This window comes from Pogona vitticeps, chromosome 10 (assembly GCF_051106095.1).
Source record: "Pogona vitticeps strain Pit_001003342236 chromosome 10, PviZW2.1, whole genome shotgun sequence".
NCBI classification, from domain to species: Eukaryota; Metazoa; Chordata; class Lepidosauria; order Squamata; family Agamidae; genus Pogona; species Pogona vitticeps.
Window position 1 is genome coordinate 15649082 of NC_135792.1, and position 16004 is coordinate 15665085.

Here is a 16004-nt window from a genome sequence, read left to right on the forward strand (position 1 = left end):
AAAGAGGAAAGGGTAGGGTGATCAATTGCAGCAGGTTTTAGCTTAAAGCTCTCAAATGCCAGAAACTAAGCCGTAATCATCATTTAATCTTTTAGAATGGAAAGAGGGAAAAACACAATGCTGTACAAAAGCTGGAACGGCACTAAACAATGGTGTCACAGGCAAGGCAGTCTGGAAGGACCCAGGAGAGCCAGATTGGGAGACTCCAGAAAGGTCAAGCTCAGCCACAGGGTCTGAGGTATCCTATCCCTGGTCTGGACAAACTCCAAGGATAGGGGCCATAATCAAGCAGGGGCTGGAGGTCTTTTCATTGTCAGAGTTTATGCTAGGGGTTGAAACAGTCACACTCATTTTCATGGTGGTTTGTATTTGAATTTTAAAAGTTGCGTTTAAAGCAAAAGCAAAGCAAAGCATGCTGCTTACATAGATACTGTCCCATAGCGTTTAAAGCACTCTCTAGGTGGTTTACAAGTTAATTATGCAGGCTGCACCCCCACCCCTAGCGAGCTGGGTACTCATTTTACCAGCCTCCCGAAGGCTAGAAGGCCAAGTCAACCTTGATCGGTCTACCTGGAATTAAACCTCGGCTCGTGAGCAGTGTTTTTGGCTGCAGTACAGCAGATCGGCCATTGTCCCTAAAACCCACAAGTTGCATCTGTGTGCTTAGAAGGAGTTAAGTGGAGGTTATTCCTTGGGAACGTCTGAGACTTTATAGCCATTATGCTGTATAAACCTAATTGTGGAGGGGGGTTTAATGGTTGGTCGGTTTTATGTGCCTATTATATGATGGAGGTTTTAACCAGAATTATTTCCTTTGAGAATAAATGCCAGAAAAGTGTGATATTTCCCCTGGTAGGGTGATTCTGTTTGGAAGCATGGCTATGGGCATTATGGTGCGGTCTGCAACCCATCACTCTATCATTGGGTTGGCCTAGGAATTTTTAACAAGGGCTTTTTTCATTATAAATGGTGGAAATGCTTGAAAGTACCATAGATAGCAGTTGCCATGTTAGTGTGTTACAACAAAATCAAGAGAGTCATGTGATACCCTGACAACTTACATGTTTTACTAAGCTTTCATGGACTGTAAGTCATGCACAGATATTGTTGTAAAGTGCTGTCAAGCCACCTATGAATGAGTGATCTCCAAAATGTCCTGTACTTAACAGTCTTGTAAACTCAAGGCTGTGGTTTCCTTTAGGCAATCAATCCATCTCGTATTCGGTCTTCCTCTTTTCTTGCTGCCTTCTTCCATCACTAGCGTTAATTGTCTTTTCCAGATAATACAGATACAGATGTATATCCTACTGTTGTGATTATGGCTTCTTTTGGGGTGTGTGGCTATGGGCTTGTCCCTGTTGGCATGTTGAGTCTTTTTCTTTTTCATTCCAGAGAAAGAGAAATACACAAAAGTGCATACTAAAATGTCAGAAGTTAAGTCACCCGCCTTTACTTCATTTACTTTTTTAGGCAATGTCTCCCAAAATTTCACAGCCAACATTACTAGAATAGCTGTCCCCATAATCTGCTGCCTACAATAAGGGCCTCAAGCACGTCATGACCATCTGAAAATGGGACAAAAATCATCTGGAAGGGATAAAGGGCTTTTAAAGTTTAAAAATTATTCAGTTTTGGGGGGCTTTGAGGCTGCTGGTGGCCACAGGCCATATTTTGCCCAACCCTCTCAGACTGGCCCTGGAACTGGATGTTGCTAGGACAACTACACACAGTTGTCATCAGGGAGTGTTCTTTCCCCACACGAACCCTCCCCAGACGCATAATTACAGGAATGGCTTTCATGGTGTCTTACGGCACTGAGTGTTTTCCTGTTAATGGATCTAGGTTACTCAAATCCAGAAATAACTGTGTGAAGTTGCCTTGCATCACAGGGAAAACATCTTAATTTCTGACCTTTGCTGTCCTTAGGCAGAAGTTGTGTTCTGTAAAACTGTTGTATAGTTGAACACTCATATGGAAAAGCTCAGAAGCTGAAGGGCTAGTTTAAAAGGAGGAAGAACTTCCACATCATCTTTTCTAATTCTTCCATAATCATTCTTCCATTTCCTACCCTCTTGTTTCTGTGTTAATTCACAAGAATGATTGAGAATGCTGTGGAAGAGGGACACTTTATTAAAACCCGCATGCAAACATTAAGCAAATTGAAGTAGAAGGCTTCACAGCTTGCTTTATTTCTAGATCCCAGGCTGCTGATAAAAAATACAGTAATTGTCCCCTGCAGCAAAGTAAGCTCCCAAGTTACACATGTTGTCGTTTCCCTAGTTGTGTTTGATGCTGTTAAAGTAGCAATGGTCACCGAATCAGAAGAGGACTGGTACCCAGAGACAGGTAAGAGCAGAGTTTTCAAAAATTACTCTTGGGGTCCCCTGCCATTGAGAACGCTCAGAGTTTTAGTTGAAAACATAAATTTTCCAAGCTATGTCTATGACATGTCCAAACTCTACTCTTGAATCTTGGATTTTTCACCAGGCTGCTCTTCTTGGTCTAAACCTGTCGGCCATTTGGGCTTCTGATCCAACGGCCGTCTCTGGTGCAGTGAGCTCCGTAGTTTCTGAAACACACAAACAAGAACTGCGAACCTCCTGAGAGCTTCAGCTGCCACAGGGCCGGGGCTATTTCCAACACAAAACACTGGCATGCTATGGGGAGCAGTAATCTCCTCCTGGAGTCCTAATATAGCAGCAGTTGTGTCAGGGCAAGCCATGGAGGAGGAGGGACTGTATTAAGCTGAATAATTATGTAAAAAGCAACTTTTCCAAATGCTGTTGCTAAGCCCGGGAGACCCTCATGCCACCCTTTCAGAGAGTGGCACATGGGTTATAACTTGCATCAAAAGGTGCTGAGAAAACCCAGACCACGTTCTTTTTCTTTGGGCTTTGGCAGCCCCTACCCTGCCTGATCTGCTGGACTTCTGCCCCCGAGTCCCGTCCCGATGGCCCTACTGGCTACGTCCTGCAGAGTGTGGGCAAATGGACTGAGCTAGTTTTAGAAGAGAGAGCCGTGTCAATCTGCACAAGTATATCAGATAAAGCAGCAAAGCAAATAAGTAAATAAAGACAAACATATGTGACACCTTAAAAGACTATTATATTTTAATCTGAGCCTTTATAGACATGGAGATGTCACTGAGCTAAACCTGGGAACTTTGTTTGCGTGCCGTGTGTGAATTCTAACCCTTACCTGCAATTCATCCTTCTAACAAAGACGTTCATGGGGGTGTGACTGGAGGTCTATTCCTTTACAATGACAAGGAAGGTTAGAAGCAGAGACCCCAGTGAGAGGTTTTTCCTTCCTTTCAATTGGCTGAATTATACTTTATTACACCTCGCCTGCATTTTAATAGCATTTAAAATATAATGGAATATCACAATTTTGTTTAATTTTAATATAATCATTCACTACATTACAAAGGCAGGCTATAAGTATTTGAATATTTGTTTTAAGTCTTAGTAAAAACCAACAACAACAGTATTAGAAACAAGCACTTGGTCATGAAATGTAACAACAGTGAAAAGAAGCAAAATGGAAGTACTGTACAGTAATAATAGACTGATGTTTAAGCTTAGTAAACATCGTTATCATCAAATATGAAGCCCGTTGCATTGGAAATAAGAGGTGAGAGACAATTCAGTTGGAATCAACATACTGTCATATCACTGAAACTATGAAAAAATATGGACATTATGGAACGCTTAAAAAACTAGAGGGGGCCATAGTCTGCCAAGAGAATTCATTGGTTATACTGATTGACTGGTTGTGCAAATAAATGAAAACCACGTGATGTCAAAATCGTTTCTTTTAGTGTGGTCTCTGTCAGTTCTGATTTCCCAAGTCAGTTTTGCAACTAGCACTTGTTCCCAAACACTTACATCACACTTTCTCAGTAAGATCTTTTCCATATACCCACCACTATCTAATGCTATACGGTAAGCTGTTAAAATGTTACCAGGCTTTGTAAAGGAGAATACTAAGACCCCCAAAAATAGTCAGCAAAGCTGCAACCAGATGTAAATGCAAAATATGATTAACAATCGTAATTTCAATACTAATGTCAAATCTGAATTAAGTCAGCAATGATAACTATTACCAGAGATGGTACAGAATATCAGTTCTACCACAACCATCCAGAATGAATTTGCAGTGTTTTTTGTTACATGCATCAGCTTCACTAGCGTTAAATACCACCTACATAACAATTTTAGGGTTGTTTCCTGTACACACTCAAATTTATTTGCAAGTATTATGAGGCCATATTATTGCCTATTGTTCATCTGAGGTCTCAGAAGCCAAATTGTGTTTCCAAATGTGATTTGAACTTGTAAAAATATTAGCTGACAATTAGCACCATTTTGTGTATTGTCAAGGTGGAGTCCTTCATTCCAGCGTTGCATGCCAAAATCAAGTTTCTGAAGCCGGTAAGCAGTCTTTGTCTAGTGACTTGTTCTGCACTGCTTTGACGTGCAGAGTAAGCCATTAGAGCAGACGTGGGCAAAGTGCTGCCCAAGGGCCACATACGGCTCGCAAGCTGGTCCTGTCCGGCCCACGGACAGTTTTGAACATCAAAACCATTTATAGCTTTTTGTCTAAAGTTGATCAGTTGCTTCTCTTTAACATACCACAAAAAAACTCTTTAGTATTTGTGAAGATTAACAAGTTTAAAATAAAAACAATCATAACATCACTGTTTCATTTTATTTTTAAGTAAAGTTGGTTCGGCCCCCGAACACAGTTCAGATTTTTCATGTGCCCCCCCTATAGAAATTAATTACCCATCCCTGCATTAGAGAAATACCTCGTGTATATATAACAAAAGAAGGCAGATTTGTAGGCCAGTCTTGGGCTTGCTCTGGTGGAAATAGAACATTAAAGATATTTAGCTCTGCATGGCTTTTCTTATCTTCTGTTGACCTCAATGCAAATGGTTAAGAGCTAATGTAAATCAGCTATCTTTGATATCTTGTGCTCAAAGTTAAGCAGAACAGACTGATGTCATCTGGCAAAAATCTTGGGTTGAACATAATTGTTTTATCATTGTGCACAAAATACAGAGTATTTTCTCTCCCTGTGCAAAATTGCTCAGAATTGGGCATCAAAAGGATCACAATATGTTGTACCTTGATTTCTTGTGCAGAGGTTTGCTGACAGCTGCCAAGCAAGTGTGCTGCACTATGCAGCAGTATATAAGTTGAAACAAACAGATTTGCAGAACTCAGTTGCCATGACATAAAATTTGATTGTGCAACTAATTATGTGATTCATGGGGTGACAAGTTGCAGGTGGAAATTGTGTGGGGGTTTTGTTTAAACTCCTCTAGCTATACAGCAGAAATGCAGGGATTAGGAAAGCAGAATTAGCTTCAACTTTCCCAGAGTAGATAATCCCTGCTTCTCATCAACTGGCACTTACAGTTATAATAACTCGCAAGTGCATTTGTAAGAAATCCTTTATTGTTTTGAACAGATGAAACAAACTGACAACATGACTACCTTCAGCAAAGGGCCTCAGCAGACTTCCCGCTTCCAACCGAGTCCTGAGAGGGGGAAAAGGCACACAGAGCAGAGGGGCACGGCTCTCTTTGGACTCGGAGGCAGGGAAGGAATGATTAGTTAGTGCTGGATAGATTGATAGGTAAGGTCTCATGGCAGGAAATCCCAACAAGAAAAGGAATCCAAGATGGATGGGAGTTTCTAAAAAAGGAAATTCTAAAGGCATAGCTATAAACAATTCCAACAAGAAAAAAAGATGGAAGACAGGAAAAAAGATGAATGTGGCTTCACAAAAAGCTCAGAGACACATAGGAAGTGGAAGGAAGGTCAGGCAACAAAAGAGCAGTACAGAGAAGAAGCAAAGAAGCAGGGATGGCATTAGGAAGGCAAACGCTCAGAATGAGCTGAAGATCTGCAAGAGATACAAAAAGCAACAAAAAAGCATTAGTCAAGTACATGCTCATTTTTTGGTCAGGTAACCTCCCTGGTAGATGGTGGGAATGCTGTAGATATAATATATCTTGACTTCAGCAAAGCCTTCCATGAAGTGCCCCATAATATTCTGATTAGTAAACAGACTAGATGTGGGCTGAATACAACAAATGTCAGGTGGATACACAGTTGGTTACAGAATCATATTCAGAGAGTGCTTAACAATGGCTCCTTCCCAAACTGGGAAAAGGTAACAAGTGGGGGTAGCTCAAGGTTCGGTCCTTGGTCCTGTGCTGTTCAACATTTTTATTAATGACTTGGATTAGGGAGTGCAGAGAATGTTCAAATCTGCAGATGACACAACATTGGGTAGAATAGCTAATACCTAAAATCCAAAATGATCTAATAGGCTTGAGCACCGAGCTCAAAAGAACACCATGACATTTAACAGGAATGAGTGCAAAGTTCTACACCTGGGGAGGGGGAAAATGAATGCACAGTTATAAAATGGGGATATTTAGCTCAGTAGTACTATGAATGAGAAGGATCTTTACATTGTAAATCAAAAGGTGAATATGAGCCAACAGTATGATATTGCTGCAAAAAAGGCAAATGTGATTTTAGGATGCATTGAGAGACATACAGCTTCGAAATCCTGTGAGGTACTAGTTCCCCTCTATTCGACACTAATTAGGTCCCATCTTGAATACTTTATCCATTTCTGGACACTGCACTTCAAGAAGGATGTTGAGAAACTGGCGCAAGTTCAGAGGAGGGCAACAAGGATGATCAGGGGGCTGGAAACCAAGCCCTAGGTGGAAAGACATTTTCTTACGTTTAGCCGTGAGAAAAGAAGACCGAAAGGGGATATGATAAAACTTTTCAAATAGTTAAAAGGCTGTATTCTCGAAGGCTGTCATGCAGAGGAGGAGCAGGATATGTTCACAATCATCCCTGAGTGCAGGACATGCAACAATGGGTTCTAGCTGCAGAAAGCCAGTGTTAGGCTGAATTTAGGCTGAATATTAAGAAAAACTTCCTGTTTGAGCGGTATGGCAATGGTAGTCATCACACTGGGATGTGGTGAACGTTCCAACGCTGAAGGCATCCAAGATAAAATTGGATATCTGCTTTTAGATTCCTGCATTAAGTAGGGGGTTAGACTTGATGGCCTTGTGCTAAATTATTCTATGATTTTATGACAGTCACCCCATTCCAGAAAGGTCCCTCCCAGCTATACATATAGAGGCAGCGTGCAAGGTTGCAAAAAGCTCTAACATTTACAAGATTACGTTTCGCATAAACAAACAAACAAACAAAAAACAGAATTGCAATAGGGGTTTAGCCATTATATATTATTTTATATTGGGGTGATAAAACACAGGCCTGCAACAAGACTTTTCATCAAAATTAAAAGAAGGGAAATGAAGTCTATTGATTGGCTTGCACTTAAGAGTACAGCTAATTCACAGTGTCTAAATACTGTGTGTCATGCACTGCAATAAGTGTGCATTCCACAATATATTATGATACCTCTTTTCTCCCCTTGATTATCTACATCATGACCCATAGCTGAATGTGTTAACAGACTGGAACGGGAGCTGTCATTCTTAAATATGCCTTCCTGGACATTACTGCAAGGTCCCCAAGGCATTTAAAAGCAGCCGGCAGAGCAGATAATCTGCCCATTCTTCATTTACAGTTTTTATAATATTGTGTTTAAGAGTGAATTAGTGCTGGATCTCTGCTGGATTCAGCTAAGAGGATAAGCCAGTTTATAAATTGTGTGTGAACAAGAGACGATACCCAGCTCAGACTGAAAAATTACTGTATTTATAATTTAAATACATTCACAAGAACATATACATTTGTAACTACTTTGCACAGGCTTTTAAATGGGTGTTTGCTTACCCTTTCAGTGTGGCACAGTAATAAGCACTGACAAGTCGGAAGAAAGAACTAGATGTTTTAACTTTGTTCAGCACAGCTGACAAAATACAGAGATAGTTCACATCAAGGAAAGAAAAAGAAAAAAAAGAGGAACCAGATTAACTATGAGAAGAAACCAATTTTGACATCAGATTTTGTGGAGTAAAGTAAATTAATTAAATTTATGTCATAACTTTGCTGTCTTTTAAGACTTATTGTTCTTCTGATAAAATGGAAACCACACTGAATTTTAGCATTTTTCTGTTCTGTTACCAATATATAATAAACGTGACGATTTTAGGCTTACAATTTAAAAAAAGTTTGTGTACAACAATAATTTATTCATTTATTATTTATTTATCTAAAATATTTTACCCCGCTTTTTTCATTAAAGGACAACATTGTGTTTTACATAATTTAAAACAACATTTTTTAAAATCCAGTAAATTATTCAAATACAATAATTATATTAAAAATTGTAGGTAAAAGCATTGTGAAAAACAGATTTAAAGGCAACAATATATGAGCCATTTTATTAATTGTCTTGTCGAGACTGTCAGAAACTAAAGAAAAGCTTGCATGAAGAGACGGCAGAGATGAGGGGTCAACTTGGCCTCCAGTGGGAGTTCCGGAATCTGGGAACAGCGACAGAGAAGGCCCTCTCCTTTGTCTTCACCAAGCGTGCCTATAAGGGTGGCAGGACCAAGGAAAGGCGTCTCCTGATGATCTTAACACCCAGGCAGGCTCATAGAGAGAGAAGAAGGCTTAGTTCCAAGCTATTTAGGGCTTTATAGGTTAAAACCTGAACTTTGAATTGTGCCCAGAACTGGATCAACAGCAGTGGAATTGCTGTAACCGGGGAGTTATTTAATCCCTGTAACCAGCCCCATCTGGCTGCGTGTTTTGAACCCACCAAATTTTCCTGAGCACTTTCCAAAAGCAGCCCCACATAGAGCACATGACAATAATCTAGCAGTAACAACGAGAGAAGTGCAGATTATTAGGAAACGCTGCCTCTGCCCAAAAGCATCTATTTGGTGTTACAAAAAGCCAGCCCATGACATTTTGCTGCAGAGCAGCAAATAGCACTCCTGGCATCCCCAGTCAACGTGCACGGCACCCACAACTACTCTTGAGCAGGAGCCAGAAAGTCCCACGAGTGTTTCTCCTTCTGTGGTGGCACAAATGCAATCATCATAAATTAAATAGCCAGCCCTTTGTTGTCTTTTCACAACTCCTGGAATCTCTGCCCTTGCCTGACTCATTCTGCCTCATAGTGTGATGACATAGCAAGATGACAACAGGAATATGTTTCTTCTGCTGGTCCAGCCAGTGTTATAATTGAACATATCTGATATGTTAGCTCCAGAAAATGTGACAGTGATTTTCTAAACTGTCTCAATTTAATTGCATTTTGTTTTTCTGAATTATGTGGGCAAAACTTGGAGTGTGTAAATAGTCGAGGGTTGGAGGAAGAATAGGAAGAAGAGTTCCAGAAGTCCAGGAGATAGACCACACAAAAGACCAATTAGACAGACCTAGATAAACAACATCTTCTTTGTGAGCTGTACTTTCTGTTGCTTATTCATTGATCTGTTGGGTTGTGTGCTTTTCCCATCAAGCGCTGCTCTTCGTAGGTGACCCAAGAGCGCCTCTTGCATTCACAATTCATGTTCTGTTCCATTTGGGTTTAATTTTTTATTGACCTCTTCAGAATTATCTGCATGGGAGGTAAAAGGGAACCATGTTGGAAAGAGATTGATGCATGCTGTCCCACCTGGTGCTTCCTTGAAGAATATCAGGACAAATATATGCTTGATGCAATGAATATCAGCGACACAGTCTGAAGAAGCTGGACATCCATTAAGTTAATGTCTTGTAGCAGAGTTAAAGTCTTGCTTTGAGATTAAGAAAATCAGCAAACAAGCAAACAGCAAAACAAATTGGTTTTAATTTTTTAGAATCCGTCAAAAGGGAACTAGGGTGTATGAAAACTCAAGATAAAGAAAACCCAGCTTCTTTAAATGTATACTGAATAAAATCCATTTGTTTTCAGTGGAAGAAATTCTAGTTCTCTGTAAGATTTTAAACTTAAGTACCTATTTTATGGCCTTAAATGGTGGGCAGCAAAAGCAATACTGTACAGATGAGATCAGGCTTGGCCCTACAATTAATCCAAATGAAGCTGCATCTCTGGAATGTCATGAAAAGGCAGGAACCGGCTAGTGATTTTAATAGGATTCTACTGTATTTGATATTTCTGTATTATTATTGCTCCTGATAGGGAGAAGTACTAGAAGGATTTTCTGCCTTCACAGCCAAATTATTTGGCTGGTTTGGGGCACTCAGCTTAGGTATATGAGGTGTCATTTTGCTGCCTTCTGAAGCAAGAAAATATCTCAGGCCAGTCCGAACATGGTCTGAAATATAGGGGCCTTCTTCTCTGGGCCAGAGCTTGACCAAGTTACTTTTTGGGATTATAACTCCCAGAATCCACCTGCTGTCTGGGGAGTTTTGGGAGTTCTAGTCTTTAAATATAACTTTTCCAAGCTGCCCTTTTAGTCTAGCTTGTCTCCCCTTTTGCCCACCTGGAGATATATTATTTGGCTCTGCCCGGTTTTTAGCTGGGTAAGATTTAATCCATCGATTTCTCTATCCATTTCAAAACTGGTACCGTTTGGTGGGAGGGCACCTTGACACTATCAGGAACACCCTTCTCACCTCTTACGAAAGTCTCCAGTGACCTACTTTAGGCTCCCAGCCTTTTGTCTTAATTCCTAGAAATGGCTGCGCTCCAAATTTTGGCCATCAAAGCAAATTAATTGGAGTCAATCCTAATTTGCTTTCTGCTGCTCTTCAGGCAGAAGATTAAATGCTTTGCAGACATTATCCCAAACCACTGCCCGCCAGCCCCTCCTTCCCCTTCCAAGGGACAGACCTTCCCAAGCAGGGAGGGGCAAGCGAAAGGGAAAAAAAGGATCAACAAGAATGGAGAGTTTAAAGGAGATGATGATTTAAATTCGCTCTTTGTAATAGGGACAGAAGGACCAAGGCGGGGGTGGGGATGGGTGGGAGGGAGAGGCTATGCTGGATCCATTGTTGGGAAACGACACCAGATGGTCAGCCTATTCTGGGCAGCTGTGCGACAGCAGCAAACACACGTGGAGTAAAGGATGTGAGGGGAAGCAAGGCCACTTCTGCAACCGGGATTTTTAAGATTGCACACACTGCCATGCGGATCCTCCTTACAAGGCTTGCTATGGAGAAGAAGGCTTGGGGCCCGGATCAAAGAGAGCCATCCTGAGACAGAGGACGGTCTGAGGGACAGCTGCAAATCGGAAGCCGCCTTCCACCCAAGTCCTCTTAGGGCCAAAAGGGAGGTTGTGCATCACAAGGGGGGGGGGAATAGAGCGTTGATTTCCTCTTGATTTCTCACCTCAGGGGTTTTTAATCTTCAAACCAGACCTGAACTTGGACAGCCCTTTAAATGGACATCTTCAACAAGAAGGCTGTTCTCCGGCAACACTTTAAAAACTGTGCAAAATAGTTTAGGCATCAGCTTAGGGTCTTGTCACATTGTTTTGGCAAAAAGCAGAACATTATCCAAGCATAATTTGAAATGGAGATATCCAAAGCTCTAGCGGTATAAATTAAAAAAAAAGGGATGGAACCTGACATAGGTGACAAAACCCTCTCAGTTCAAGAGGGGAGGGGCTTCAGCTGGCCTAAAAGGAGAATTTGCGATTTTTCTGCGCATTAAGTTGAAACCGAGTTATAGCAACCCTGATAGGGCTTTCAAGGTAGGTTTAAATTGAAGGAGTGATTTTACCAGTTCCCCTGCCCCTATAGGTTTCCATGGCCAAGTGGGGATTCAAAACCTATTCTTCAGAATCCTAGTCCATCACTCTGTCCACTACAAAAATAGCACAGGAGAAAAAAAATGAAATGACATATCAGACACAATCGTCATAGAAACTGTGTTAACAGCTCTCCATCAGCAGATGGCAGCTTGCACAGCCCTAAACTCCACCCAGCAGCACAGCTAGCCAGTGAGAGCCACTCATCCATCCTTTACAAAAGGCAAGTAAAAAGGTAAAGGTTCCCCTTGACATTTAGTCCAGTCGTGTCCTACTCTAGGGCGCGGTGCTCATCCCCGTCTCCAAGCCACAGAGCCAGTGTTGTCCATAGACAGTTTCCGTGGTCACGTGGCCAGTGCGACTAGATGTGGAATGTCGTGACCTTCCCACCGAGGTGGCACCTATTTATTCACTCGGTAATTCCCCAAATGCAAGCCTCATCTGCAGTTGGCACAAAACCCATTGCAGTTTGTGCTCTCAGTGTCCAAAAAGCTAAGCCCTTCCTGGTGTACCTGGTGCAGTCAGAGTGCCCCCCAAGCCATCTCTCTCTCTCTCTCTCTCTCTCTCATATTTGCATGCACAGCACAGTCTAAATGAACCACAGCAGAAACCCAAAGAAGAATTGTATTTTTTGAACTGCAGAAATAAATGTTTTAAAAAACCCAGAAAGGGGTAAACACAGATCAGGGTGCCAAAGACAGTTGAAACCCCATCTACCTGCAGAAGTTTACAATTACATATATATTGCAATGCCAGCACAGAAAATCTGAGATGGCAATAGAGGAAGTAGGGGAAGGCAGGCACATCTCCAAAAGTGCTGGTGGTGGTGGGGAGCAGGCATGGCAAGCGTTCACGCCAGTCTCCTACATGGCAGGAGGAGGACTCAGTTGGCAAAGAAGGGAAGCCAGCTTCAGCAGCACAGTTGCGTGCATACACCCCACTCATAAACCATGGAAAGGAAGGAGGGAAGGCATCATCCATCTGGGAGCAACACCCAGCAGTAGCCAAAGCAGCAGCACCACCAACACCACCTCACGGATGCAGGTGCACAATCGAGCCTAACCTCTCTCCCCAGAGTACCACATTGCCAGCTGCCAGCTGGGCGATCCCTTTGCCTCTGCCCCCCCCATGGGCACTGCAGCTGTAGAGCCAGGAGCTGCTACAGATGCTGTGCCAGCTGGGCCCCACACATCACAAAGGAACAGGGCCATCTCTACATGCCCCAATGCCATCTTATGCCTCATATCCTTTTTTAAACACTGGAGCAGATCCATATGCACATGAAGTTTCTTAAAGCTCCCTCCACAGTGATGTGCAACCACGCCACAGCAGCTGCCATGTTCAGAATCAGTGGTGAGAGGCTTCTGGGAAGACGTCATTGCATTTGGCCACATCGAGGCCCCTTCCAGCTGCCCACACGCCACTTAAGCCCAAAGAGAAGAAACATACTGGGAGAACTGCTGTGCAGGCTGTGGACCATGGGCCTGTGGGCAGAGCATTGGACTATTTGCATTACGTATTTCCTTCCAAACCACCCCTCCCGCTTTCTGCTGTAATTAGCTCCTCCCTAACCTGGAGTGCTCTCTCAGGAAGAGAGGCAGACCCCTCCCTATTAGCATATTTTACGAGGCCAGGCTGATCTGAAAGATAAATCTTGGGAGATTTCAGTTCTGCTGGTACCTCTTAATACCTGGCAAATTCTGTCAAGAATGGCCCTTCCAAGAAAGTTCTGGCTTGTGTAGCTGATAGTTTTCACCTACAACAAGTGGAGAAAGAAATTAGAGGACTAGTTATCCTTGATGTGATTCTAACCAATAGAGATGACTTGGTGGAGGAAGCGTCAGGAAGGGGAATTCTCCAAGAGAGTGACCATGTTCTTCGAGAATTACTGATTTCAATGGAAACCAAAGTAAAGTGTAGCAACACATATGCTGGATTTCAAAAAAGCCAATTTTAACAAACGGGACAATGATAAGTAAGGTCCCATGGCAGGCAATTCCAACAAGAAAAGGAGTCCAAGAAGGGTGGGAGCTTCTAAAAGAGGAAATTCTAATGGTACAACAACTACAAACAACTCCAACAAGAAAAAACAATGGGAAACAGCCAAAAAGTCCGGTGTGGCTTTACTAAAAGCTCAGAGAGACCTAAAAACAAAAAGAAATACATGTATAGGAAGTGGAAGGCCACGTCACAAAGGAAGAGTACAGACAAGTAGCAAGAAATTGCAGGGGTGACATTAGAAAGGCAAAAGCTGAGCATGAACTGAGGTTAGCTAGAGACTTTAAAAGCAACAAAAAGCATTCTTCAGGTATGTGTGTAGATAAAGACAAAGAAAATAAACAGTAGCTCAGCTACGCAATAGAGATGGGGAGAAAAACATAAGACAAAGAAAAGGCAGAAGTGCTCAATTCCTATTTTAGCTCAGTCTTTTCCCAAAGGACAGATTATGACCCTCCAGACAAATGCGAAATGCAAGTGGAGGGGACAGGATTGTAGCTGGAGACTGATAAACAAATAGTTAAGGAAAACCTTATTACCTTGAATGAGTTAATGTCTTCAGGGCTGGATGAGCTGCATCCAAGAGTATTGAAGGAACTGGCTGAAGACAAAGGGACGAGGGCTAACATTGTCCCAATTTTTAGAAAGGGTGAAAAGGAGGAACCTGGGAACCAAAGACCAGTCAATGCCAGGGAAAATTCTAGAACAGATTGTAAAGTGGTCACTATGTAAGCACCTAGAAAACAATGCAGTAATACTGTAACTGGAAGCCAACACAGATTTGTTGAGAACAAATCCTACCAGGCTTATCTGAGCTTATTTTTTGAGTGAGTAACCTCCCTGATAGACAGAGGGAATGCTGTAGACCTTGTATATCTGGACTTCAGCAAAGCTTTTGAAAAAGTGCCCCATGATATCCTGATTAGAAAGTTAACTCGGCGTGGGCTAGGTAGAACACCTGTAAGGTGGACACACAATTGGCTACAGAATCGTACTCAGAGGGTGATGATTAATGGCTTCTTCTCAAACTGTTTCTGTGGTCACGTGGCCAGTGCGACTAGACCTGGAATGCCGTTACCTTCCCACCGTGGTGGTACCTATTTATCTACTCATGTTTACATTCTTTTGAACTGCTAGGTTGTCAGGAGCTGGGACAAGCAACGGGAGCTCACTCCGTCGTGTGGATTCGAACTGCTGGTCTTTTGACCTTGCAGCCCAGAGGCTTTGCGGTTTAACCTGCACCGCCACCACGTCCCTTCCACACTGCTTAGGCTATGATGATTAGCAACATCCAGAAACTCTTTGGAAGCATCTTCCCTTCTAGGCTGCTCCCCTGCAACAGGCACATCTCATCTGACAAGCCAAGGTCATGCAGATCAAAATAGAAAAGATTCTCTCAGGAATTCACTCCTTGATGCTGAAGACAGACCAAACAAAAATGGATTCACGGGAACGCCATGCACTAACTCCAGGAAGTGGGTGTAAGAGTGGATGGGCAAGGGTGGGCGATACAAACGGCTGTGAAAATCCTGATGGGGCAGTTTAGGGGGCAATCTGGATGGGGCAGTTTAAGAGAAAGTACCCACATTGCTGATATGGCTCATGCCAACCAGGCTCTCTCAGAAAGGGAACTACCATTGGGGGAGGGTGGAGACCACAGCACAAGGGGAAGATGCCTAGAGTCCTAACTCCCCCCCCCTCCATCTTTTCTTCCCTGAAAGAGAGCAGCATAATACGAAAGAGGACAGTCCTAGCCTGGCAGTCTTCCCATTCCTCCCCTCCACATACACTACTCATGCAGACAGAACTGTAAATCACAATTCTGTCTGCATACACCTATGACCAGCAAGAACATCAGTCTTGACAACAAACCTGCAGAACAGCCCCATGGACCACCAGTCTCACCCTGACAGACACCAAGTATATTGGGGCCTTCTGTCTTGGTAGGGTGTACATCCAAGACTGGTGTGTGATGCTTGGCTCACAGCTTCTGGGATCACTCCAGCCAAACTGGAGCATCCCTGTTCTCCAGAATACCCTTCTGGAGATGTATTACTTGGTCATCAGAGACTACCAGTGGGGTGTGGGTAGGACCCAAGGTGTGTCACTATCCTCCACCAGCAGGGCTCTCGGTTATTTCCTGGATGCCATGGTTCACCACTGCCAGTGGTTTGTCTGATTCCCTACCACCGAGGAAGAGTTGGCAGTGACCCCCCCGGAAGGCCTTTTGCAGAATTGCAAGGTTTTCTTGGGGTCATTGGTCTTGTTGATGGACACTTTGTGA